The sequence below is a fragment of the Pleurodeles waltl genome, chromosome 7, assembly GCF_031143425.1.
Source record: "Pleurodeles waltl isolate 20211129_DDA chromosome 7, aPleWal1.hap1.20221129, whole genome shotgun sequence".
Classification (NCBI taxonomy): Eukaryota; Metazoa; Chordata; class Amphibia; order Caudata; family Salamandridae; genus Pleurodeles; species Pleurodeles waltl.
Window position 1 is genome coordinate 5,646,390 of NC_090446.1, and position 25,860 is coordinate 5,672,249.

General features: G+C 49.8%; 1 pseudogene; it reads left to right on the forward strand.

The window, feature by feature from the left end:
* The first annotated feature begins 3,628 nt into the window (after positions 1 to 3,628).
* LOC138246704 (oocyte zinc finger protein XlCOF6-like) overlaps positions 3,629 to 25,860 on the forward strand; it is a 96,573-nt pseudogene continuing 74,341 nt past the window's right edge.

A 25,860-nucleotide genomic window follows, 5' to 3' on the forward strand; every position in this document is an offset into this window, starting at 1 on the left:
CCAATTCGACCTAGCAAGCGTATCCACTTGCCAGGCCCAAACCTTCCCTTTTGGTACATGTAAGGCACCCCTAAGGTAGGCCCTAGGTAGCCCCATGGGCAGGGTGCAGTGTATTTAAAATATAGGACATGTACTATTGTGTGTTACATGTCCTAGCAGTGAAATACTGCCAAATTCGTGTTTCACTGTTGCAAGGCCTTTCTCTCTCATAGGTTAACATGGGGGCTGCCTTTAAATAACTTTAAAGGGCAGATTCCCTTTGAGGGCAGATAGAAATATGGAGTTTGGGGACTCAGAACTCACAATTTAAAAATACATCTTTTAGTGAAGTTTTTCAGATTGTGAGTTTGACAATGTCACTTTTAGAAAGTAGGCATTTTTTTGCTTAAACAATTCTGTGACTGACTGTTTGTGGATTCCTCGTCTGGGTCAGTTTGACAGTTGGGCTATTCACACCTCTCCTCTAGACAGTGACACCAAGGGAGCTGGGGTGTAGCCTGCATATCCTGATAAGCCAACTGGGCTAGAGAGGAGGGAGGAGTGGTCACTTACACCTGAAAGGACTGTGCCTGCCCTCACACAATGCAGTCTCCAACCCCCTGGTGTGCGTCTGGGGCCTGGCCTGGACAAGGAAGGATCTTGCAAACATGTGAGACTTTTCTTTGAAGTTTGCCAACTTCAAAGGCAGAACAGTGTATAAGAAGAAGACTCGAAACCCCAGACTTTTAGAATCTTTCTGGAATCAAGAGGAACCTCTGCCAAGAAGAAGAGCTGAAGAGCTGGAGGGGGAGTATTGTCCCTTTGCTGTGTTGCTTGCTGGACTGGACTGCAGTTACTGCTTCTGCCTGAAAAAAGTGCACAGGGTGAATTTTGCTGTGTGTCCTGCTTGAGAAAGTTCTCCAGGGGCTTGGAGTAGAGCTTGCCTCCTGTTGAAAGTCTCAGGGACACCAAAGTCTCCAGTTTCCTCGACCTGCAGCACTGGGAACTGCGTGTTATGTGCTGTTCAAGAGGAAAAATCACTGTGACACCTCCAATGAAGCCATTGGCCTGCACCGTGACCAGCCGACGCCGCATGGAGTCACATTGCCCCGCTTCGCACCGTGACCCTGGTCTCACAGACGCCATCAACGGACGACTTCACCGAGCTGCTGCTCGCACCGCGACCTGTGGGCCCTGCACTCTGGCATCGCCTGCTCACACCGCAGCCTGGGCAGCCCCGCCACTCCTGCTGACACCAGCGCCGCTGCCCGCACCGTGGCAAGTGGACACCACTTGTGAGGAGCACTAAGCACTGTCCCGTCCCGCACCGCAGCCCCGGTCCACCGACGCCAGCATCATCGACTTCAGTGTCATCCCCAGGCATCCTGCCCGCACCGTGGCCTGTGGACACCACTTGTGAGGGTCACAAAGCACCGTCTCGTACCGCTGGCTTGGGCCTACCGGCGACAGCAATTCAGCAACAATGACGACGCTGCCTGCACCTTGACCTGATGACACCGCACGTCTCACCCCCCCACTTCACACTGCAGCCCTGGTCTCACTGACGCAGCTGGACGCCATCACCGAGCCATTGCCTGCATGGTGGCCTGTGGGCAGTGCATGTCGCATCGTCCCGCTTCGCACCGCAGCCCTGACGTCATCCACACCAGCGCTCCTGACTTCATCAGCCCGGAGTTCGATTCGTAACGCGTGTGACATCAAGGGCCTGACGACCCACGCACCGACTCTGGAACCGGCACTGCGATGCCAGCGACGCCGCTCCCTGGAGCTCACTGCGAGGATCATGACGCCATGCAAATCCAAGGTTCTGTTTGCGGGTCTTCCAGACACCGTAACTTGCCCGAGACCGGCCTGAATAGTTGGTTTTGTTGATCACGATATCGTGATAGCCCCAGGTGGAGCTATTGACTTCAAGGAACTGTATTTTTGAGTAAATCTTGCAGAATTCATATATCTATTACTGTATGGTGGATTTTTATCGTATTTGGTCTTGTCTTATATAGATAAATATTGGCTATTTTTCTAAAACTGGTGTGGTGTCCTTTTGTAGTGTTTTCATTTATTTCTGTGTGCTAAGTGCAAATGCTTTACTCATTGCTACTGAGATAAGCCTGACTGCTTGTGCCAAGCTACCAAGGGGGTGAGCAGGGGTTATCTGAGTGGGTATCTCCCTTATCCTTACTAGAGTAAGGGTCCCTACTAGAACAGGGTGCAAACCGACTGCCAACTAGAGACCCCATTTCTAACAGCTCCCATTTTGTCATTTTCTTATTGTTAATATCTTTGATAGTCCAATCAAGAGAAAAAAGGGGGAGTGGGATGCCTGCCAGGCTATTATATACTGCCTCAATTAAAACGTGGAGGGAGCTGCCTGGAAACACTCTAGGCCAAGCCTTTTGTCAATTTTAAAACCCTGTAATCATCGGACAGGGTGTGAGGGGAGTAATACTTGAATGACTTGTCACCATGGCAAAAGTAGGGGCTGAGCCGTGTGCAGACAAATTGCTGTGCGGTTCTTTAGTCAATTTCAGTGCTCGTCAGTAACTCTGCACCTGCGATGAGTGGTGCTTTCAATTGTCCTAGAAATAGGACTGCATGCGTCAGGAAGACGTGCATAATCTGCTCCCTGCACCCGCTCCACAGGGGCCAGAACGTCGTAACCCGACCGCCCTAATTACCGGCATTAGCGTAGTCTTGTGTGTCAATTACGACATTGTGGCAAGCGCCAATCAGATTACTTAATCCCCGTGATCATAAGGGGAAGAGAAAACAATAATACCTGTACAATATAACAATGCCTTAAATAAGGGAAAAAAGTACTCATCTGGCTGCGAAGCAGCAAAGAAAGAGGACACAAAATGGAGGCATCTATATTTATGTGGAATGCTTACATACTATTGGAGCATGTGATATGAGGTGCTGGGAACATGGGTAATGTAGTTTTTTACTTTACTTAATGTGATTGGCTTCTATACATTTGGTATTAAAGAAAGAGAAGCATAGTCGGAGCCTCCGGTCCTGACAAAGAATTAATGCCAAAGGTTGCACTTGTAAAGAAATGCACTTTATTGGATCTCTAAGAATCTTTATCACATTTTACGTGATGTTGGGTATTGAGTTTTACTAACATTTCCAGGTCTGGGCTCGTTCCGCGGCTCTTAAGGTGAGCCTCACCCTTGGCTCGGTTCTGGCTCATCTCTTTCTCTGCCTATGGCAAGGAGATGCCATCTTTGAACAGCTTAAGTGTGGTCAGTATTTGCACATCTGCGCATGCTCCAGGGGAGCCGCTCTTCCACGCATGCGCAGTACATGGGTACCGGTTATTCTGCGCATGCTTACTATCTGGAGCACTTGTCTTCCCTGGCTGATCAAGAGCCTTTCCCAGTGCTATGGGGAATGTTTTTTGTGCGCATACTCAGTACAGTAGAAAGCGTGTCTCGAGCTTCCACGCATGCCTAGTACGGTGGCGAGAATAAAACATTTCTGCGCATGCTCAAGATGTCGCAAGATAGTGCCATTCTTGTACACACGCTCAGGGCGGCGGAGGATGGGTCTGTTGCGCACTCTCAGTTCGTCGGGTCGGGTACGCACGCATACTCTGTTGTCCCGCGCGTTGTCCCTCGTGCGCATGCTCAGTGCGTCTGCTGTTCCGCGCGTCGGTTCTCGTACGCATGCTCAGTGCGTCTGTCCTTCCCGTCCGTTGGTTCTCCTGCGCATGCTCAGTGCGTCTGTTCTTCCTGGCCGTTGGTTCTCGTGCGCATGCTCAGTACGTCTGGTCTTCCGTGCGCATGCTCAGTCGCAGGGTCGCGTCCGTCCTGAGCCCGGGGCAGGCTCCGCCGCTGAAGGTCCCCTTCTGTCGGTCCCCTTCTGTCGGTCCCGGTGTCCTCCCGCGGGGCCTCTGACTGACCCACTCCGACCCGAGGACTGCAGCGGGGGCGGAGAGATGTCCGGCCCGGAGCCTGGCGGGGTGAGTGGGCGGGGACGGGGGCGCCCTCACCGGCCTGTGGCCGAGGCACAGAGGGAGTTTGTTTTACCGTTTGTATAGTTTGGAGTCCACCCAGGGGTATTGGAGCGGTTTACGTGAGCAGCAATTACTGTACCGAGGGTCACAGGCACCGGGGGGCTGAGTGATGTACGCAGGGTCTCAGTCCCTGAGTGATGTGCCCAGGGTCTCAGTCGGTGAGTGATGTGATCAGCTCACAGTCTTTGTTCACAGGCACCGGGAGGTTGAGTGGTGTGCCCAGGGTCCCAGTTGGTGAGTGATGTGATCAGGGTCTCAGTTGGTGAGTGATGTGATCAGGGTCACAGTCGGTGAGTGGTGTGCCCAGGGTCTCAGTCGTTGAGTGGTGTGCCCAGGGTCCCAGTCGGTGAGTGATGTACCTAGGGTCTCAGTTGGTGAGTGATGTGATCAGGGTCACAGTCGGTGAGTGATGTGCCCAGGGTCACAGTCGGTGAGTGGTGTGCCCAGGGTCTCAGTCGTTGAGTGGTGTGCCCAGGGTCTCAGTCGTTGAGTGATGTGCCCAGGGTCTCAGTTGGTGAGTGATGTGCCCAGGGTCACAGTCGGTGAGTGATGTGCCCAGGGTCTCAGTCGTGTTACATCTGTAAGAACAAAGGCCACAGGGCAGGTGACAGCACCTGTCTAAGAAAGGCACCAAGGCCCCTAGCACTTCTATTAACGCTCCTGCCTCTAGTGCCCCTAGCAATAGCAGTGATAGTGGTGACACTAATAGTAGTAGTCAGTCCAAAAGTGTAGCTAGGCCCACCTTGGGGACTGTAGTGGACTTTGGGCTAGCAAGGGAGAGCCCTGAGGCTGTGTTGGTCTCTGATGGGGGGCATGGACTTTGCCACCCTAGCTGCCTGTCCTGTTAATAGGACAAGTACAGAAAGCATCCCAGTGGTGTTGAGGCGGATGCCTCCAGAGACACAGGTGCCAATGTCACTATGGGGACATAAAAACTGGTGTCACCCGAGCAACACCTACTTGGTCATACGCACCAAGTGACTGATGCTTACAGTAACACTTTGTGCCACCCCATGGCAGTTATTAACTTCAGCTGCGGGGGAGGGAGAGGTTAGTGGCCCTAAAAAGGTTGTAGTGTCCTCTGATCCTCCTGTAGAATGTCTGCTAGGTAATGGCTTGGAGACTTCAGCTTGGGCTGAAGTAGAGTTGTAGGCCTATGCAGCACTGCTGGGCAGCCCTTGGCATATCTTTGCCCTAAACAGAGCACAGGCCAAAGAGAATAGGAAGCCCAGGAGTCTGGAAGGCTGGAGAGCCCAGGAGGCTCCTCAAAAGAAGAGCAAACGGGATAAAAAGTTACCCCTTGCTCTAGCTTCCAGTGATGATTCTACTCCTGAGGAAGAGGAATCTACTCCTTGGGTGAAACCTACACCAGAGGAGCTCCAAGCTGGCACTGCTGAGCTCCTGTGTGCAGGGGGGCCCACCAGGGAGGAGCTCAGTACGGAACAGAAAACCTGTCTCACACTGGAAATCTTAAAGTAGCAAGCTGCAGCACAAGAGGCAGGGGATGTCAGTGGCACCCAGAAAGTGTACTGGGATAACAGCCTCTTTTACTCAGAAGCAAGGGACCCTAAACCTGGTGCCACCAGGAGATGGTCATTCCTCTGAGGTTCAGGGAGTTTCTGTTAACTCTGGCACATGACATTTCCCTTGAAGGTCACTTGGGGCAAAGCAAGACTGTGGTGTAACTTATAAGTTTACCACCCGTTACCATCCACAAACAATGGGTTAGTTGAAAGGGTTAACAAAACACTCAAAGGCATGATCATGGGACTCTCAGAAACTCAAAGGGAGGTGGGATATCCTTTTACCATGCCTCATCTTTGCCTATAGAGAGATTCCTCTAAAGGGAATGGGCCATAGCCACTTTTTAACTTTCTTTTGGACACCCTGTTAGGGGTCCCCTTGCTCTTGTGAAAGAAGGTTGGGCGCAACCTCTCAAGCCTCCAAAACAGGACATTGTGGACTAAGTATTAGGCCTTAGATCCAGGATGGCTGAATACATGAAGAAGGCTTCCAAAAATCTTCAGGCCAGCCAAGAATTGCAAAATCAGTGACATCAGAAGGCTGTGCTGACTGTGTATCAGCCAGGACAAAAGTTGTGGGCCATGAAGCCTGTGGCTCCCAGGGCACTCCAAGACAAATGGAGTGTGGTCCACACACCAGTGTGGAGAGAAAGGGTGAGGTCACCTATGTGGTTGACCTAGGCACTCCTAGAAGCCCCCACAGGGTGCTTCATGTGAACTGCCTGAAGCCCCATTATGTTAGAGCTGACATGACCTTGCTCATGGCAACTGATGAAGGACAGTAAGAAGAGGGACCCTCTCCCTGACCTCTTCTCCCACAGTACAAGGGATGGCTCAATAGAATGGATTGTACTTGCAGACTGCCCCTCTGAGTCACAAAAAAATGATTGCAGAAATCTCCTAGGCCAGTTTCCTGAACTGTTCTCTCACCCCTGGTCAAACTGCATTGTGTGAACACACCATTGACAGGTGTTAGACTGCTTGTCAAAAGTAAAATTTACAGGCAGTCAGATCATGACAGAAAGTGCATCAACACTGAGGTGCAAAAGATGCTAGACCTGGGAGTTATTGAGTCGTCAGAAAGCCCTTGGGCTAATCATGTAGCCCTGGTCCCAAAACCTCACTCTCAGAATGGTAAAAGAGAGGTGGGGTTCTGCATGGACTATAGAGGCCTCAAAACTGTAACTAAAACAAATGTTCATCCTATCCATAGGGTAGATGAGCTAATAGATACACTGGCTTCTGCCAAGTATCTGAGCACCTTTGACCTGACTGCTGGCCACTGGCAGATGAAGTAGTTAGAGGATGCCAAACCAAAAACAGCATTCTCCACTGCTAGTGGGCACTATCACTTTACAGTGATGCCCTTTGAAATGAAGAATGCCCCTGCAACATTCCAAAGGCTGGTGAATAAAGTTCTCCAAGGCCTAGAAAGCTTCAGTGCAGCTTATCTTGACGCTATAGCTGTCTTTAGCTCAACCTGGGATGATCACCTGGTCCACCTTGGGAGTTTACTGGAGGCCCTGCAAAAGGCAGGTCTCACTCTCAAGGCCTAAATGTGCCAAATAAAGCAGGGAAAGGTGGTTTATCTGGGCCACCTGGTAGGTGGAGGCCACATTCAACCACTACAGGGCAAAATCCAGACCATTCTGGATTGGAATTCCCCTACCTCTCAGATCCAAGTCAGAGCCTTCCTAGGCCTGACAGGGTACTATAGAAGGTACATTAAAAACTAGGGATCCACTGTAGCCCCTTTTAAATGACCTCACATCCAAAACGATGCCCAAGAAAGTTTTATGGACAGCTAGAGGCCAAAAAGCTTTTGATGACCTCAAACAGGCCATGTGCTCTGCTCCTATACTAAGAAGCCCTGATTACTTCAAGCAGTTTATTGTGCAGACAGATGCTTCTAAAGTAGGATAGGGGCAGTACTGTCTCAACTGAATTAAGAGAGCCAGGACCAACCTGTAGCTTTCATTAGCAGAAGGGTGACCCCCAGGAAAAAGCCATAGAGAGGGAGGCCTTTGCCCTTTGGTCTGGGCCTTGAAGAAGCTGAGACCATACTTGTTTGGCACCCACTTCCTTGTTCAAACAGACCACAAGCCCCTCCTATGGTTGAAGAAGAAAGTTGAAAATCCCAAACATTTGATGAGGTCCATACCCCTAAAGGGAATGGACTATACAGTGGAACATAGATCTGGGAGTAGCCACTCCAATGTAACACCCTCTCACTTGGAAATAGGTATTACATAGCTCGGGACGGGTAGCCTCCCCAAAGCACCGGTATGCTTTGAAGGGCACATTGGTGCCCTCCTTGCATAAACCGGTTTGCACCAGTCCAGGGACCCCCACTCCCTGCTCTGGTATGAAACTGGACAAAGGAAAGGGGAGTGACCACTCCCTATCCATCACCACCCAAGGGGTGGTGCACAGAGCTCCTCCAGGTGGCCACTTGATTCTGCCATCTTGAATCCAAGGCTAGCAGAGGCCTGGAAGCACCTGAGTGGCCAGGTCAGGTAGGTGACGTCACAGCCCTCTTCTGATATGTGGTTACCCTGCTAGGTGACCAATCCCCCCTTCCTGGGCTATTAGGGTCTCCCTCTCATCTTCAGATTCGATGTGCAAGATTCCAGCAGGGCTCTTCTGCATCATTTACTTCATCTTCCGGCTACTGGGACTGCAACTGGATGCTCCAAGAACCGACAATCTGCAACTTCAGCGACGACTCCACTCTGTAAAATTGTTTCCCCTGCTCCTTCCAGCAGCTGCAACATTTCCCTGGCTGTGCATCCTCTGAGGGTGGGGCATCTTCAGCCTGCACAAAAAGTAAGAAGGAATCTCCCTTGGAGTGAAGGAGTCACCCCCTTGCATCTGCAGGCACCAGCTGCAATGGCGTCTCCTCTGGAACTGCGTTGATCCTGCATCAAAGGTGCTGGTCTGGAGTGGTCCCCTTTGCTCTTTTATTTTGTTTTTTATATGTATTTAAGTAATCAAGGGGAACTGTGATTTCCATGATTCTGTTATATATTTTATTCTTGCTTCACTGTTCTCAAAATAGTATATTTTACACTAATTGCAATTAAACTTACCCTATCTTAGCTGCCTGCCTATTAAGGGAGAGTGTCTTAAGCTGTTGGTTTGTGGTTACCTGCAAACGACCCACTTCGGCAAAGTCAAACTTATTTGTGTGTTTAGGCAATGTAGAAAATACAAGCTATGATGGATTTTTAATAGTGTTTACAATTTTTCTTTCGTCAGATCAAATGTGGCTAACACAGAAGGTAATGGGAAGTATATGTCCAACTTTCCAAAATGTCTTCATTGTGTATTTTCTTTCTCTGCAGTGCAGCTTATGAACACGCCATTAATCAATGTTATTTACAACCTGTTCTTCCAGGCTCCAGTTACGTTCCAGGATTTTGCTGCTGGTTTCTCTGTTGAGGAGTGGACGCTTTTACACACGTGGCAGAATGAGCTGTACAGAAACCTAATGAAGGAAATACAGCAGGCCTTCACCTTGCTGGGTTAAGTGACACTGATTTTCATTCTTAAAACTTACTTTATATGTAAAATCCCCTTCCTGTTTCCATGTTTTTGGTGCTCGGATTTAGTTTTGATTTGTGTCTTTAAACTCTAATGAATTCTGTTACTGGATCACTCTCAAGAGGCAGCTTACTGTTATGCAGGTGAAACCTTGCAGACCTACAAAAAGAGAAGCGAAATAAGACAGGGCCCTTGTGGAAATCCATGCATCTAGACTCACTTGTTTGCATTGGTGAGTAGTGACAATCTAAGACCAGTGCACCAAGCTGGAATACTTGCATCCTTGAGTTTGTGTTCTTACAGTTCTGCTTAGTTACCGGTGCATCACAAAGTTGTAACCAGTGTCTACGGCTCACCTGCAGAGGTTTGTTAAAGCCATATCAGGATGTTGGTCTTGTGGCCTGGAGATCATGTTGGTCTTAGAGTAGGGGATGCTACAGCTGATGGGGATGCTCCCTCCATAACTTATCTGCATCCTTTAGCCATCTGATCCATGGATTTTTGGCCCAGTCTTAGTCTGCCTGCTGAGGTCTTGCTGTGGACCCAGTGTAGCACCCTGCTGGAAGAATCCCTGCTGTGAATAACGCTATGTTCTCAAAATGTACTATGGTTTGATAGTGTTGTGATTCCAATTTAACCAGTTGGCAGATAGCTCCTTCCTTGGTTAGTACCCCTTTTGTTTCAACCTGCTCCATTTCATTGGTGATGAGCAGTTACCTAAGGATTAAAGGCCTCGTAGATTGACAGAACGATCTGTGGAAAGGTCCGCAACCATTTTGGAGAAATAAGGTTTGTGTGGGACTGCTCCTTTAACTGAAGAAATATATGTTGTAGGTGAGGGACAAAGGTACTCAGGCGCCTACAATATTTAGAGATTTCTTGTGTAATGCTTTCTAAAAGTAAGTCTGCGACATAGGCACAAGCTGACCAGTGGGGTAAGGACCTCATAAAGCGTCTGTGGATCACGCAGTTGAAGAGGTGTGGCCTTACTTGCCACTGCTGGGATTGCTCCCCCACTTGGTGACTACTAGTATGTGTCATCGTATGCATGTGCGCTGCCTTTAGATCTGAATGGGGCAAAAGACAACATAGTTCCCATTATTATAGATACTGTTAGAAATGGGGTCTCTACCTGGCAGTCGGTTTGCACCCTGTTCAAGTAGGGACCCTCACTATAGTCAGGATAAGGGAGCTACCCGCTCAGATAACCCCTGCTCACCCCCTTGATAGCTTGGCATGAGCAGTCAGCATTTGACAGAACACACAGTAACTCAGTGAAAACACTACATAAGGGCACCACCCCAGTTTTAGAAAAATATCCAATATTTATCTATTTAAAACAAGACCAAAAACGATAAAAGTCCAACATACAGTAATAAAAATATTAATTCTGCAAGGTTTACTCAGGAAATACAGTTCCTTGAAGTCAGTAGCCCCACCTAGGTCTATCACGGCGTTGTGATCAACAAAACCAACAGTTCAAGCCGGCCCCAGTGTCGCCGGCCAGCTATGGTGTTGGGAAGACCAGCGAACAGTGGATTTGTAGGGCATCGTGATCCTTGAAGTGAGCTCCGGAGAGTGACGTCGCAGTGTCGGTTCCAGAGTCAGTGCAGGGGTCGTCGGGCCCTTGAAGTCACACGCATTGCAAATAGAACTGTGGGCTGATGAAGTCAGGAGCGCTGGTCTTGATGGCGTCGGGGCTGCGGTGCGAAGCAGGATGATGCGACGTGCGGTGCCCACAGGTCACGGTGCAGGTAGCGGCTCAGTGATGGCGTCCAATGGCGTCAGTGAGACTAGGGCTGCAGTGTGAAGCATGGCGGGGCAATATGCGGTGTCCACAGGTCACAGTGCAGGCATCACGGTGCAGTCGTCATTGCGGAAGCGCTGTCGTTGGTAGGCCCAAGCCAGCGGTGCAGGATGGGATGGTGCTTTGTGACCCTCATAAGCGATGTCCATAGGCCACGGTGCAGGCAGGGATGCCTGGTGACGACACTGGAGTTGATGGTGCTGGCATCGGTAGACCGGGGCTGCAGTGCGGGACGGTGCTTTGCGCTCCTCACAAGCGGTGTCCACAGGCCATGGTGGAGGCAGGGATGCCTGGTGACGACACTGGAGTCGATGATGCTGGTGTCGACGGGCCGGGATGCGGTGCGGGACAGGACGGTGCTTCGTGCTCCACACAAGCGGTGTCCACAGGCCACTGTGCAGGCAGCAGTGCTGGTGTCAGCAGGAGCGTCGTCGTCGGGGAGGCCCGGGCTGCGGTGTGAGCAGGCGGTGTCGGAGTGCGGGGCCCACAGGTCGCGGTGCGACAAGCGGCTCAGTGAAGTCGTCTTCTGACGGTGTCAGTGAGACCAGGGTCGCGGTGCGAAGCGGAGCAATGTGACTCTGTGCAGCGTCAGCGGGTCACAGTGCGGCCAGCAGCTTCGTTAGCGGCGTCGCAGAGGCTTCTCCACTTGAGCAGCTAAAAACACACAGTTCCCAGTGCTGCAGGTCGAGGAAACTGAAGTCTTTGGTGTCCCTGAGACTTCCAACAGGAGGCAAGCTCTACTCCAAGCCCTTGGAGAACTCTCTCAAGCAGGACACACAGCAAAGTTCACCCTTTGCACTCTTTATTATATTAGTACCGGAATATAGTGCGCAGTCAGTTTCCATTGAAATGTGAGTTTTTAAATGCCAGTGAAATAAGCCGCATTAAGCCTTCTGTTTATAACCTGTAAGACAGTGGGTTGTTTGATGGAGAAGCACGGTACTCCAAGACCACGTGACGCCTGCTGAAGGCTGTGACTTGAGAGAGAAAGTATGTAAAACAAGAATATGCAAATGTGTTAGGTTTCACCTTGTCTAATCTTATCCCCAGAGGTCGAGGAGTGAGGGGTGAAGACATCTGTATCTGATAGAGACTTCTAGCTGCAGCTTCCTTACCTTAGAATTCCCTGGCGCCAGCTTCGAACCCGGAGTTTTTTCTGAGCAGTACCCTGCGCGCACGCCGTCAGGCGTCGTCGTTCGGATCCTCGTGCGTCGACCAGCTCCGCGTGCGTCGTCAGCGTCGTTGGAGCCGTCTATGACGTCATGGTTGTCTATAGAGATGCCGTCTCGGCATGCGTACGTCAGTTCTTCTCCTTCCGTGCCGGTTAAGCGCAGTTTTGGAAAGAGCTACCCTGCTTCGACGGTTTCTCAACGCTTTTGTGACTGTTTGGAGTCATGTCTTCAAGAAAGACAGGATTCAAGCCGTGTGGTGCGTGTCATTGCACCATGTCGGTGACGGATCCGCACCGAGTTTGTCTTTGGTGCCTAGAGAAGGACCACGTTTCCACCTCGTGCTCCGACTGTCGGCCATGGCGCCGAAGGCCTTGAGGGAGAGATCCCTTAAGCTTCTTGTGGCCCGACGTTCGTCTTCAGTCGGCGCGACTCAGCAGAGGTCACGGTCCCGCAGTAGGAGGAGGTCGCAGCACCGCTCCCGGAGCCCCAAGTCCTCTTCCTCGCATTCGAGGTCTTTCGAAGGTAAGAGGAACAAGAAGAAGAAGAAGTCCAAGTGGACTTCGTCTTCGCCACGCCCGTTGGCCGACGAGGCATCTAGGGAATGTCGACGTTCCGAGCACGGTTCTGCGGAGCCGTTGCCAGGGTCGACTCTGCGTCTTCCCCCCTTTCCGGGGACCGGATCGACCCCCGCTCAGATAAAAGAATTCTACGAGGCCATGCGTCACGTTTTTGAGCGGGATGCACCGTCGGGTGGGTCTTCGGGGCCCGCGGGGGTCAGCAGGGGCCCCTTCAGATTTGACACCGGCGGCTTCGGCCTCGGCGCCGTTGGGGACCCCAGGATCCGATACCGGATCCGGACCGGCGCAGGTCTCTCACAGTCGGCCTCCTTCGGCGCTGGGTCCGACGTCGACGATTCCACCGCCGGCACCCACCGGTGGCAGCCCCATCCTTATTACGGATGATCCAGAGCTGGAGCGACGTCGACTCCGACTTAGATGGAGCCAATTTGGCCCAGATCATTGTCTGAGCATTATTTGGAACAGCCAGACGCAGGAGAGGAATGGGAGGGGTCTGAGGACCCTTTAGAATCTGGATTGCAACCGGACTGGTATGAGGATCTAGGGGAGGCCAGAAGATCTAGGGGAGGCAAGTGGACTGGACACGTCTCCAGGTACTGGTATGCTCTCTCCTCCTAATGTGGCTACTGAGGAGGGTGCTTCTTTCGCTATGGTGGTGCGTAGGGCAGCTGAGGTCTTGGACCTAGATTTGCCTTCAGTGCCAGTCAGGACGAATATCCTGACAGAAGTGCTTCAGCTGGGGGTGTCAACACCGGAGCCGTTGTTGCCCTTCAATGAGGCTCTTACAGACGTCCTTCTGGGTACGTGGTCCAAACCCAGCACAGGGGCTCCTTTGAATAGGACGGTGGGCCGCCATAGACCTGCTCCCAGCGACCCTAGTTTCCTGACTCAACACCCCACTCCTGAGAGCTTGGTTGTAGGAAGTTGGCTCTGTATGTACTATTTCAAAGTAAGAAATAGCATGCACAGAGTCCAAGGGTTCCCCTTAGAGGTAAGATAGTGGCAAAAAGAGATAATTCTAATGCTCTATTTTGTGGTAGTGTGGTCGAGCAGAAGGCTTATCAGAGGGTAGTGTTTGCATTTGTTGTACACACAGGCAATAAATGGGGAACACACACTCAAAGACAATTCCAGGCCAATAGGTTTTTATTATATAGAAAAATATCTTTTCTTAGTTTATTTTAACAACCACAGATTCAAGATTTACAAACAATATTTTAAATGAAAGGTACGTCACTTAGGAACTTTAGGAACTTTGAAATAGCATAAACAGTTTTCACACAAATGGCAATAAGCTATTTTAAATCTGGACACAGTGCAATTTTCAACAGTTCCTGGGGAGGTGAGTGTTTGTTAGTTTTGCAGGTAAGTAAACCACCTACGGGGTTCAAAGTTGGGTCCAAGGTAGCCGACCGTTGGGGGTTCAGGGCAACCCCAAAGTTACCACACCAGCAGCTCAGGGCTGGTCAGGTGCAGAGGTCAAAGTCGTGCCCAAAACGTATAGGCTTCAATGGAGAAGGCGGTGCCCCGGTTCCAGTCTGCCAGCAGGTAGGTACCCGCGTCTTCGGAGGGCAGACCAGGGGGATTTTGTAGGGCACCGGGGGAGACACAAGTCCACACAGAAAGTACACCCTCAGCGGCACGGGGGGCGGCCGGGTGCAGTGTGCAAACAAGCGTTGGGTTCGCAATAGAAATCAATGGGAGACCAAGGGTTCTCTTCAGCGAGGCAGGCAAGAGGGGGGGGCTCCTCGGGGTAGCCACCACCTTGGCAAGGGAGAGGGCCGCCTGGGGGTCGCTCCTGCACTGGAGGTCGGATCCTTCAGTTCCTGGGGGCTGCGGGTGCAGTGTCCTTATCAGGCGTTGGGTCTTTGAAGCAGACAGTTGCGGTCAGGGGGAGCCTCTGGATTCCCTCTGCAGGCGTCGCTGTGGGGGATCAGGGGGGTCAACTCTGGCTACTCACGGGCTCACAGTCGCCGGGGAGTCCTCCATGTAGTGTTTGTTCTCCACAAGTCGAGCCGGGGGCGTCGGTTGCAGAGTGCAAAGTCTCACGCTTCCGGTGGGAAACGTGTGTTCTTTCAAAGTTGCTTCTTTGTTGCAAAGATGCTTCTTTCTTGGAGCAGAGCCGCTGTCCTCGGGAGTTCTTGGTCCTTTTAGATGCAGGGTAGTCCTCTGAGGCTTCAGAGGTTGCTGGACCCTGTGGAACGCGTCGCTGGAGCAGTTCTTTTGAAGTGGGGAGACAGGCCGGTAGAGCTGGGGCCAAAGCAGTTGGTGTCTCCGTCTTCTCTGCAGGTTTTTCAGCTCAGCAGTCCTTCTTCGTCTTAGGTTGCAGGAATCTATCTTGCTGGTTTCTGGGAGCCCCTAAATACTCGATTTAGGGGTGTGTTTAGGTCTGGGGTGTTAGTAGCCAGTGGCTACTAGCCCTGAGGGTGTCAGTCACCTCAGCTCAGGACACCTTAGGGGCTGTCCTGACTGGCCAGTGACTCCTCCTTGTTTTTCTCATCTCCTCCGGCCTTGCCGCCAAAAGTGGGGCCGTGACTAGAGGGGGCGGGCAACTCCGCTAGCTGGAGTGCCCTGGGGTGCTGTAACAAAGGGGGTGAGCCTTTGAGGCTCACCGCCAGGTGTTACAGTTCCTGCAGGGGGAGGTGAGAAGCACCTCCACCCAGCACAGGCTTTGTTACTAGCCACAGAGTGACAAAGGCACTCTCCCCATGTGGCCAGCAACATGTCTGGTGTGTGGCAGGCTGCTAAAACTAGTCAGCCCACACTGGAAGTCCATAAGATTTCAGGGGGCATCTCTAAGATGCCCTCTGGGGTGTATTTTACAATAACATGTACACTGGCATCAGTGTGCATTTATTGTGCTGAGAAGTTTGATACCAAACTTCCCAGTTTTCAGTGTAGCCATTATGGTGCTGTGGAGTTCGTGCATGACAGACTCCCAGACCATATACTCTTATGGCTACCCTGCACTTACAATGTCTAAGGTTTTGCTTAGACACTGTAGGGGCATAGTGCTCATGCACTTACACCCTCACCTATGGTATAGTGCACCCTGCCTTAGGGCTGTAAGACCTGCTAGAAGGGTGACTTATCTATACCTATAGGCAGTGTGAGGTTGGCATGGCACCCTGAGAGGAGTGCCATGTCAACTTAGTCATTTTATCCCCACTAACACACACAAGCTGGCAAGCAGTATGTCTGTGCTGAGTGAGGGGTCCCCAGGGTGGCATAAGATATGCTGCAGCCCTTAGAGACCTTCCCTGGCATCAGGGCCCTTGGTACCAGGGGTACCAGTTACAAGGGACTTACCTGGATGCCAGGGCGTGCCAATTGTGGAAACAAAAGTACAGGTTAGGGAAAGAACACTGGTGCTGGGGCCTGGTTAGCAGGCCTCAGCACACTTTCAAATCATAACTTGGCATCAGCAAAGGCAAAAATTCAGGGGGGTAACTATGCCAAGGAGGCATTTCCTTACATTGGTTGTCCAAGCCTCTACTTCCCGTGGTGCCTTCCCTTCCGCTCCCCGGGATAGGGAATCCAAGAGGTTGGATCAGCTTGGGAAGAAGATGTTTTCTTCCACCAGTCTGGCATTGAGCTCCGTAAACATCTCTTGCCTATTGGGCCAGTATTCCCATACTTTGTGGAATACGGTGGCGCAAGTGCTGCCCCAGGTCCCAGAGGGCGTATGAGACACTCTCACCCAGGCTGTCAAGGATGGGAGAGATGCAGCCAAGTTTACGATCCGGTGCGGCTTGGACACAACCGACTCGCTGGGCAGAGCGATTTCATCGTCAGTGGCCCTACGTGGGCACGCCTGGCTACGTCCTACTGGTTTTTCAGGGGATGTCCAGTCTAGCTTGATGGACATACCCTTTGATGACTCTCACCTTTTTGGCGAAAAGGCAGACTCCACGCTTGAGAGGTTCAAGGATTCTCGAGCCACGGCCAGATCCTTGGGTCTTTCAGCGCTGGCACGACAGCAGTCTGCCTTTCGCACCTTACGAGGCTTGGGAAGGGGTGTGGTACCACGCCAGCCACAGTTTAGCCACCGTCCTCAGGCTTCACAGCATCCCGGAAGAGGACGTGTTACCATCAGACCCAGAGGGTCTGGCCAGAGTTCGGACGCCACACAGCCCCCCTCCACTGGATGAGGATTTGTTTTCATCTCCCTCAATGGCTTTCCATCACCGCGGACAAGTGGGTCCTGCAGATCATACGGAAGGGCTACTCCCTTCCAGTCTTTCCCTCCTTCTATCCCTCCGACAAAGGAATGGCTAATGGAGGACCATCTAGCTTTGCTCTGCGAGGAAGTTATAGCTCTCTTGGCCAAGGGAGCCATAGAAAGAGTCTGGATATCAGAAGTAGGCAGTGGTTGTTATTCACGCTACTTTCTGATTCCCAAAAAGAACAAAGGCCTTCGCCCTATCTTGGATTTAAGGGACGTCAATCTCTTCCTCAAGAAGGAGAAATTCAAGATGCTCACTCTTGCTCAGGTTTTGTCTGCCCTAGACCAAGGAGACTGGATGGTAGCGTTGGATTTGCAGGATGCATATTTCCATATTCCTATCCTGCCAGCCCACAGGCGTTACCTGCGGTTCTAGGTGGGCCACGAGCACTTTGTTTACCGTGCTTCCTTTCGGTCTCACCAGTGCCCCTCGGGTGTTCACAAAGGTGACGGCGGTGGTGGCAGCTCATTTGCACAGGTCAGGGATCTCAGTCTTCCCCTACCTAGACGATTGGCTGTTGAAGGCTCCTACGCCCCAGGCTCTCATCACCCACCTCCAGACGACGGGGGACCTCTTGCATTCGCTGAGGTTCACTATAAATGTGCCGAAGTCACACCTGACTCCCTCTCAGAAGCTCACTTGCATTGGAGCTGTTCTGGACACAGTGGAGTATCGGGCTTATCCTCCCGATCAGCGGGTTCAGGATATTCAGGTTATGATTCCGATGTTTCGGCCTCTATCCTGGATCTCGGTGAGACAGACTCTGAGGCTGCTGGGACTCATGGCTTCCTGCATCCTGTTGGTCAAGCATGCCAGATGGCGCATGAGGGCTCTGCAGTAGGACCTGAAGTTCCAGTGGGCACAGCATCAGGGAAATCTTACCGACGTGGTTCAGATCTCGGAGGGGACTGCAAAAGATCTGCAGTGGTGGTTAATGAACTGCGAGTGGGTCAAGGGCAGACCCCTCTCCCTTCCCCAACAAGATCTAATGGTAGTGACAGATGCGTCACTTCTGGGATGAAGCGCCCATCTGGGGGAGGTGGAGATCAGAGGTCACTGGTCTCCGGCGGAATCTGGGCTCCACATCAACTTTTTGGAGCTTCGGGCGATCCGGCTAGCATTAAAAGCATTTCTTCCTGTTGTGAAAGGGAAGGTGGTGCAGGTGTTCACAGACAATACTACTGCAATGTGGTACTGCAACAAGCAGGGCGGTGTGGAGTCGTGGACCCTTTGTCAAGAGGCTGTACGTCGCTGGACATGGCTGGAACAGCAGGGCATGACCCTGGTGGTTCAACACCTGACAGGTTCTCTGAACGCCAGAGAAGACGAACTCAGACGAAAATGCTTAGAGGATCACGAATTGTGTCTCCATCCGGAGGTGGCGCAAGGACTCTTTCAGCAGTGGGATCTTAATTTGGTTCTTACCTTCCTTATGTGTGCTCCCTTCGAGCCCTTGTATAACTGTCCTCTTCGGCTGCTTACTATTAAGACAGCTTTTTTTGGTGCCAATTACATCTGCCAGAAGAGTTAGTGAGCTACAGGCTTTGTCATCAAAACCGCCGTATCTCACAATCTTTCCTGAAAAAGTGGTTCTCAGAACTCGTGCCTCTTTCCTCCCCAAGTTGGTGACCCCTTTCCATCTGGGTCAAAATATCACCCTACCCACCTTCTTTGCACCACCGCATCCCTCTAAGGAAGAGGAGCGTCTCCATCGGCTGGACCCAAAAAGAGCGTTATCGTTCTACCTTGACCGCACTAAATAGTTCAGGGTGGACGACCAACTCTTTGTGGGGTACGTTGGTGCAAAGTAGTGTCGGGCAGTGCAGAAACGATCCATTTCGCACTGGGTCGTTCTCTGTATAAAAATATGCTACTCTTTGGCGAAGAAGCAGCCTCCTGAGGGCTTGAAAGCTCATTCTACTAGGGGGAAAGCTGCTACCACTGCGTTAGCACGTGGCATACCGGTGGTGGACATTTGTCAGGCTGCAACGTGGGCTTCTTTGCACACGTTCGCAAAACACTACTGCCTGGATAGCCAGTTGAGGAGAGAGGGGCATTTTGCCCAGTCTGTTTTGCAAGACTTTCTTGTGTAAAAATCTCCTGCACACCCACCGCCAGTGGTTATAGCTTGGGTATCTAATAGCTTGGGTATCTATTCTAAGGTAAGGAAGCTGCAGCTAGAAGTCTCTATCAGATGAACAAGTTACTTACCTTCGGTAACGAGGTATCTGGTAGAGACTCTATCTAGCTGCAGATTCCTTCCACCCGCCCAAGCCTCCCCGCTCTGGGGAAGTTTTCCTCATGTAGATATGCATATATTTGTATATATGTATTTATGTGTACATACGTATATTTTTGATCTTGGCATCTATTTGCTTTTCTTAAAGGCATGAAAGTATTTTTTACTCCAAACAGTTAAAGAGGTGAAATACATGATAGCTGGTTCTTCCATGACTCTGTGCTTCTGGCGTGGGAAGTTGTGGAAAAGAACTGACGTACGCGACGGCGTCTATATAGACAACCGTGACATAGACGGATCCGAACGACGGCACGCGCATAGTACTGCTCAGAAAAAACTCTGGATTCGAAGCTGACGCCAGGGAATTCTAAGGTAAAGAATCTGCAGCTAGATAGTCTCTACCAGATACCTCGTTACCGAAGGTAAGTAACTTCTTCCTCAGGTCTAGAGTTTAGCTGTACATGTACACTAAGACACCTGTATCCAAAGGGATACCATAAAAGCCTGTTTACCATGGCTACCCACAATATGCCAGGGATTAGCAGCATTTTGCTAGATATTACCCCTGCTGTGCCAGGGCTAACAGGAATTACTGTTAGAAATGTAAAACTCTAGAGGAGCTCATGAACTGGCCTCAGTCTATGTTGAAACATGGAGGTACAATGTGGATCCACCTCTTCCAGTATCTTGTCTGCTCTCTGCTCTGTTGATCCCAGTCTTTGAGATAATTGGTGACAAGGGACTAGATAAATGTTGTCTCCCCTTTATTCAATGTGCTGGTTGAAGGAAATAAACTCCCCATTTAATGTTTTGAACTCTCTCTCAAGAGTAAACCATAGTTCTGCATTACATTGTTAATTGATAGCTTCTTATATATAAGGAACAGACCTTTAAATTGACTGCTTTTAATATGGGGAATTGACATTCTTTCTAATGTAAGCAACTTTATTACACCTGCAAACAAATATACTACAGTGTTCTAAACTTTACTGACTGAATTGATCCCAGTATTACCTCTTACTGAAATCTGTTCCTGGTAAATTGAGAAACCGCTAACACTTTGAGTTGCTACCAGTTACCTTTGCCTTTCTCAGAGCTCCCCTGGCTGTCATTTTTACTATTAAAAGCTTCTTTGCAAATACAGTACCTCATGCCTGAGGTACTGTGCTTCAGTGTGTAACTCACTGTAGAAAGGCGTAGCTGTTACTGTAAACACCATATGCCGACTTCACTTATACGTACCTTTACAGTTCCCCATCGCAGTTACTTCACTCACGATAATACGGCCCTGAAACTGGAGAGGCAGCCATTAACTGCAAACACGCTTGTGAACTGTGAGACTCTGCAGTTTACCAGTACAAGTTACTACACAAATAGTGTGAAAACACACACATTTCATTCCAGAGAACACTAGGCCTCTGTTGCCTGTAAATGTGTTTAACAGAGTACTTCACAGACACACTAAAGGAACCGTGCAAGACCAGAGCCCAGCTTCTTAGGGAACTGCGAGGGTCAGATGTATAGGGGATGGCACGTGACCAGTCCAGGCGCGTGGAGGGGGCTGGTTGTGCATGTTTGGGCATGCAGGGAGGATGAGGTTGCATGTCTTGCGTTTAGAGTGAGTTGGGATGGTGTATGGTGTTTATATGTAGGTTTTCAAGCAGATGTGGTAATTTCCTTGTAGTGTGCCATATGACTTTTGACATGAGAACAAACCTCAGTCAATGAACTGTAGCTCACTTGCGTACCTTTTCTCTTTCACTTCAGGCCCTGCGATCGCAGCCTCTGTGTTTTCATTAAGAGATGAAGTAAAGAGAGGTCTAAGTCAGGGGGATTATCAGGACACGGACAGAAGAAACCCCAACAACCCCCCACAGAGTGAGTGAAAGCTTGGAAGTGTTTCATCTTCGGTCAGGAGGTCACTATATCATGGTGGGAGATGGGTCTTTGGAGGTCATGGTGCCAGTGTTTCCTAACATATTAGACAGTTCTGTACGCACCTTTCTTTTTATACTTCTTTTTGAGTAATGGAAGGTGATATGGCCTTGGTGGTATTTCTCACATATATGCACACATGTGTACAGTTGTAAACGGATGGTTACATAAGTATGATATTTTATCGATTTTTAATAGGAAGTTCTTATTCCTATGTCCTGATGAGGCCAATAAGTTTAAATGGCCGAAAGGCGCCGACCAACACATTGAGGTGTTTGTGGACTAAATGAATGGGACATTTGAAAAGGGATTGAACCATATTGAACAAATATGAATACGGGACATTTCCATCTGCGGTTCCAACTACCTCAGTTCTACGTTGACTGTTATAGCCACTTGCATAAATAACGCAGGAGCATAGGAGTACGGTGGTTACTCCACCAGCTTGTTATGTTGGTTTTGTGTGAAAAATGTAATTTATGTGTATATGGTTAAGGGTGGGATTGTATGAGATAAACATAAATTGCATAGAGTTCTAGGTAGAAGGAATTATCACTTTCCAGTGATTAATTTAGGTTTTCACTGATGTGATAATTTACATATTTTCCATATTATTTGCCACTTCAAATGCAGTTTGTCAGAGGTCCAGGCTTAGTGGGGTTAAGAGGCTTTATCCCGGTATGGTGAAGTCAGTCTGATGGATGTAGGGCAGGGTATGCTATGCACAGACACAAACATGCATCACTGCTGTGCTCTCTGCCCTTCCTGGCAGAGTGAAAATGGGGACATGGTTAAGATCATCATCTTCTCTCGTGCTCTGTGAGCTGTCATTGAGGGAAACATCAGCCATAAATGTGCGAATGCATCAATAGAAGTATGAACAATATATACATATTAATTCTAATCTTGCCTTTAGTGGCAAACAGTCAGCTTTCACAAATCTAGACTGCAGTGCTGTACACTGTCACCTAAAAAGTGTGCACTGTAAGGAGTTGGGTCTGTTGTCCAGTGGCCAAAACAAACAAGAAAATGTGTTGTCCTTGACCACAAACAATATGTCTAGGGCATCGGTTGGTGGTAGTTTCACACCCCTGAGATTGTCCTGCTGCTTCACTTTGTGAAGATCAGAGTGTCCTCCTGTTGTACCATGTGAAGGTCAGTGTGTCCTCCTGTTGTACCATGTGAAGGTCAGTGTGTCCTCCTGCTTCACCATGTGAAGGTCAGTGTGTCCTCCTGTTGTACCATGTGAAGGTCAGTGTGTCCTCCTGCTTCACCATGTGAAGATCAGTGTGTCCTCCTGCTTCACCACTTCACCATGTCAAGATCAGTGTGTCCTCCTGCTTCACCATGTCAAGATCAGTGTGTCTCCCTGCTTCACCATGTAGAGATCAGTGTGTCGTCCTGCTTCACCATGTGAAGTTCAGTGTGTCGTCCTGCTTCACCATGTGAAGGTCAGTGTGTCCTCCTGTTGTACCATGTGAAGGTCAGTGTGTCCTCCTGTTGTACCATGTGAAGGTCAGTGTGTCCTCCTGCTTCACCATGTGAAGGTCAGTGTGTCCTCCTGCTTCACCATGTGAAGGTCAGTGTGTCCTCCTGCTTCACCATGTGAAGGTCAGTGTGTCCTCCTGCTTCACCATGTAAAGGTCAGTGTGTCCTTCTGCTTCACCATGTCAAGATCAGTGTGTCCTTCTGCTTCACCATGTCAAGATCAGTGTGTCCTCCTGCTTCACCATGTCAAGATCAGTGTGTCCTCCTGTTTCACCATGTGACAATCATCAGTGTGTCTTCCTGTTTCACCATGTGAGGATCAGTGTGTCTTCCTGTTTCACCATGTGAAGATCAGTGTGTTTTCCTGTTTCACCATGTGAAGATCAGTGTGCCCTCCTGTTTCACCATGTGAAGATCAGTGTGCCCTCCTGTTTCACCATGTGAAGATCAGTGTGTCCTCCTGTTTTACCATGTGAAGGTCAGTGTGTCCTCCTGCTTCACCATGTGAAGGTCAGTGTGTCCTCCTGCTACACCATGTGAAGGTCAGTGTGTCCTCCTGCTTCACCATGTGAAGGTCAGTGTGTCCTCCTGCTTCACCATGTCAAGATCAGTGTGTCCTTTTGCTTCACCACGTCAAGATCAGTGTGTCCTCCTGCTTCACCATGTCAAGATCAGTGTGTCTTCCTGTTTCACCATGTGAAGATCAGTGTGTTTTCCTGTTTCACCATGTGAAGATCAGTGTGTCCTCCTGTTGTACCATGTGAAGGTCAGTGTGTCCTCTGTTGTACCATGTGAAGGTCAGTGTGTCCTCCTGCTTCACCATGTGAAGATCAGTGTGTCCTCCTGCTTCACCTTGTCAAGATCAGTGTGTCCTCCTGCTTCACCATGTCAAGATCAGTGTGTCCTCCTGCTTCACCATGTCAAGATCAGTGTGTCTCCCTGTTTCACCATGTAGAGATCAGTGTGTCCTCCTGCTTCACCATGTGAAGATCAGTGTGTTTTCCTGTTTCACCATGTGAAGATCAGTGTGCCCTCCTGTTTCACCATGTGAAGATCAGTGTGCCCTCCTGTTTCACCATGTGAAGATCAGTGTGTCCTCCTGTTTTACCATGTGAAGGTCAGTGTGTCCTCCTGCTTCACCATGTGAAGGTCAGTGTGTCCTCCTGCTACACCATGTGAAGGTCAGTGTGTCCTCCTGCTTCACCATGTGAAGGTCAGTGTGTCCTCCTGCTTCACCATGTCAAGATCAGTGTGTCCTTTTGCTTCACCACGTCAAGATCAGTGTGTCCTCCTGCTTCACCATGTCAAGATCAGTGTGTCTTCCTGTTTCACCATGTGAAGATCAGTGTGTTTTCCTGTTTCACCATGTGAAGATCAGTGTGTCCTCCTGTTGTACCATGTGAAGGTCAGTGTGTCCTCTGTTGTACCATGTGAAGGTCAGTGTGTCCTCCTGCTTCACCATGTGAAGATCAGTGTGTCCTCCTGCTTCACCTTGTCAAGATCAGTGTGTCCTCCTGCTTCACCATGTCAAGATCAGTGTGTCCTCCTGCTTCACCATGTCAAGATCAGTGTGTCTCCCTGTTTCACCATGTAGAGATCAGTGTGTCCTCCTGCTTCACCATGTCAAGATCAGTGTGTCCTCCTGTTTCACCATGTCCAGATCAGTGTGCCCTCCTGTTTCATAATGTGACAATCATCAGTGTGTCTTCCTGTTTCACCATGTGAGGATCAGTGTGTCTTCCTGTTTCACCATGTGAAGATCAGTGTGTCTTCCTGTTTCACCATGTGAAGATCAGTGTGTCCTCCTGTTTTACCATGTGAAGATCAGTGTGTCCTCCTGTTTTACCATGTGAAGATCAGTGTCCTCCTGTTTCACCATGAAAATCAGAGTGCCCTCCTGTTTCACATAGTGGAGACCAGCGTGTCCTCTGCTTTACCGTGTGAGGATCGATGTGTCCTCTTGCTCAGACCCTGAGGTTCGGTGTCTCTCCCCTTGCTCACCTCTGCCCAGTCTATGCGTGCTTGAATAAAGGGGCCAGTTATGCTTAATGATTTCCGTAGCTTCTGTAACTTGTCCAGTATATCAAAGGGGTTGTACTAGGCTTACGCTCCTTGTGACATTTTATGTCCTGTTAGATTTGTGTTTTTGTAGCAGCACTCCTTCCATCCAACAACCCTCAGTTCACCCCGCCCTATGCACACTCTGTGTGAACATTTGAATTTGCGAGCTACCAACTTGACGCGCAAATAGGTAACGTTCTGCTCTTTCCCTCCAAGAAGGAAATATTTTTATTGAGTTCTCTGCGTCCCAAAAGTTCATACCCATTTTGCAAGCGTCATAGATTACTATTCTTTAAGAAAATATCGAGCACACAATTATAGTACTTGATGGTATGTTTTTCTCTGCATTTTCTCAGCACTGTCCCCTCTCTTCCGTTTTTGTCCTTTGTTCTTTCCTTACCCTCACACCATCTTGCGCACTTGAAGAAACGTGGCCCTTTCATGCCTTGCATGCAGAGGTGAAAGCTGTTCTAGCTCTGCCCCTGACACCACTGGAAAGAGGGAAGCTGCATGAGCAGACGGAAGTGTCCGCAGTGGGAGATACAGACCCTTTATGTGGCTTTTATTATCCTCCGTCGACTGTGTTACCATTCAACAGCAATTCACTAGCCTTCACCTTGCCTGCTTTCTGTTGAAATATTTGCATTTATAGAAAAATACTTGGAATGTGACATTGAGATTTAAAATGTAAAATAAATCATGCTTTTTTAATTGTAGGTTGGAGTTCTGCGAATCTTGACCTTATTTCAGGGCATGAGTCAGATGAAGGTTTGAAGGCTGACCATTACCAGGTCGGAGGAGAGCGCCCCGCCAGCCCCTCCCCAGGTGAGTGGGGCCTGCCACAGAGTGGACAAGTGTCTGTTACAGCGTGTGTAGCTCTGTTTAATTGTGTGGCAGCATTAAGTATTCCTTGCTTTGACCTCTCTTTATGCACTGCAAACTTTTAAACTCTCCGCGCGCTTGCACTCGGCGGGAACGCGTGATCTGACTCTTAAAAAGGGTCCGAAGCACTGTGAGGTACTGAGTATGGACCTTCCTTCTCGTCTCCCTGTTCTGCACTCCTGGTAACGAGCGGCTGTACATTTTACCTCTCACCCCAGAGGCGTTGGTGTACCTTACCGGCTTCTGCAGAAATGTCTCTCACCCTGTTCACCTGGCCCCTGAATTCCTTGAAAGTTTTTAGTAACAGACAGCTGCAGTTCCCCTGTTTCCTTTACTTATTGGGTGATTTCAACATATGCCGACAGACTGCAGTGAGAATATTTTT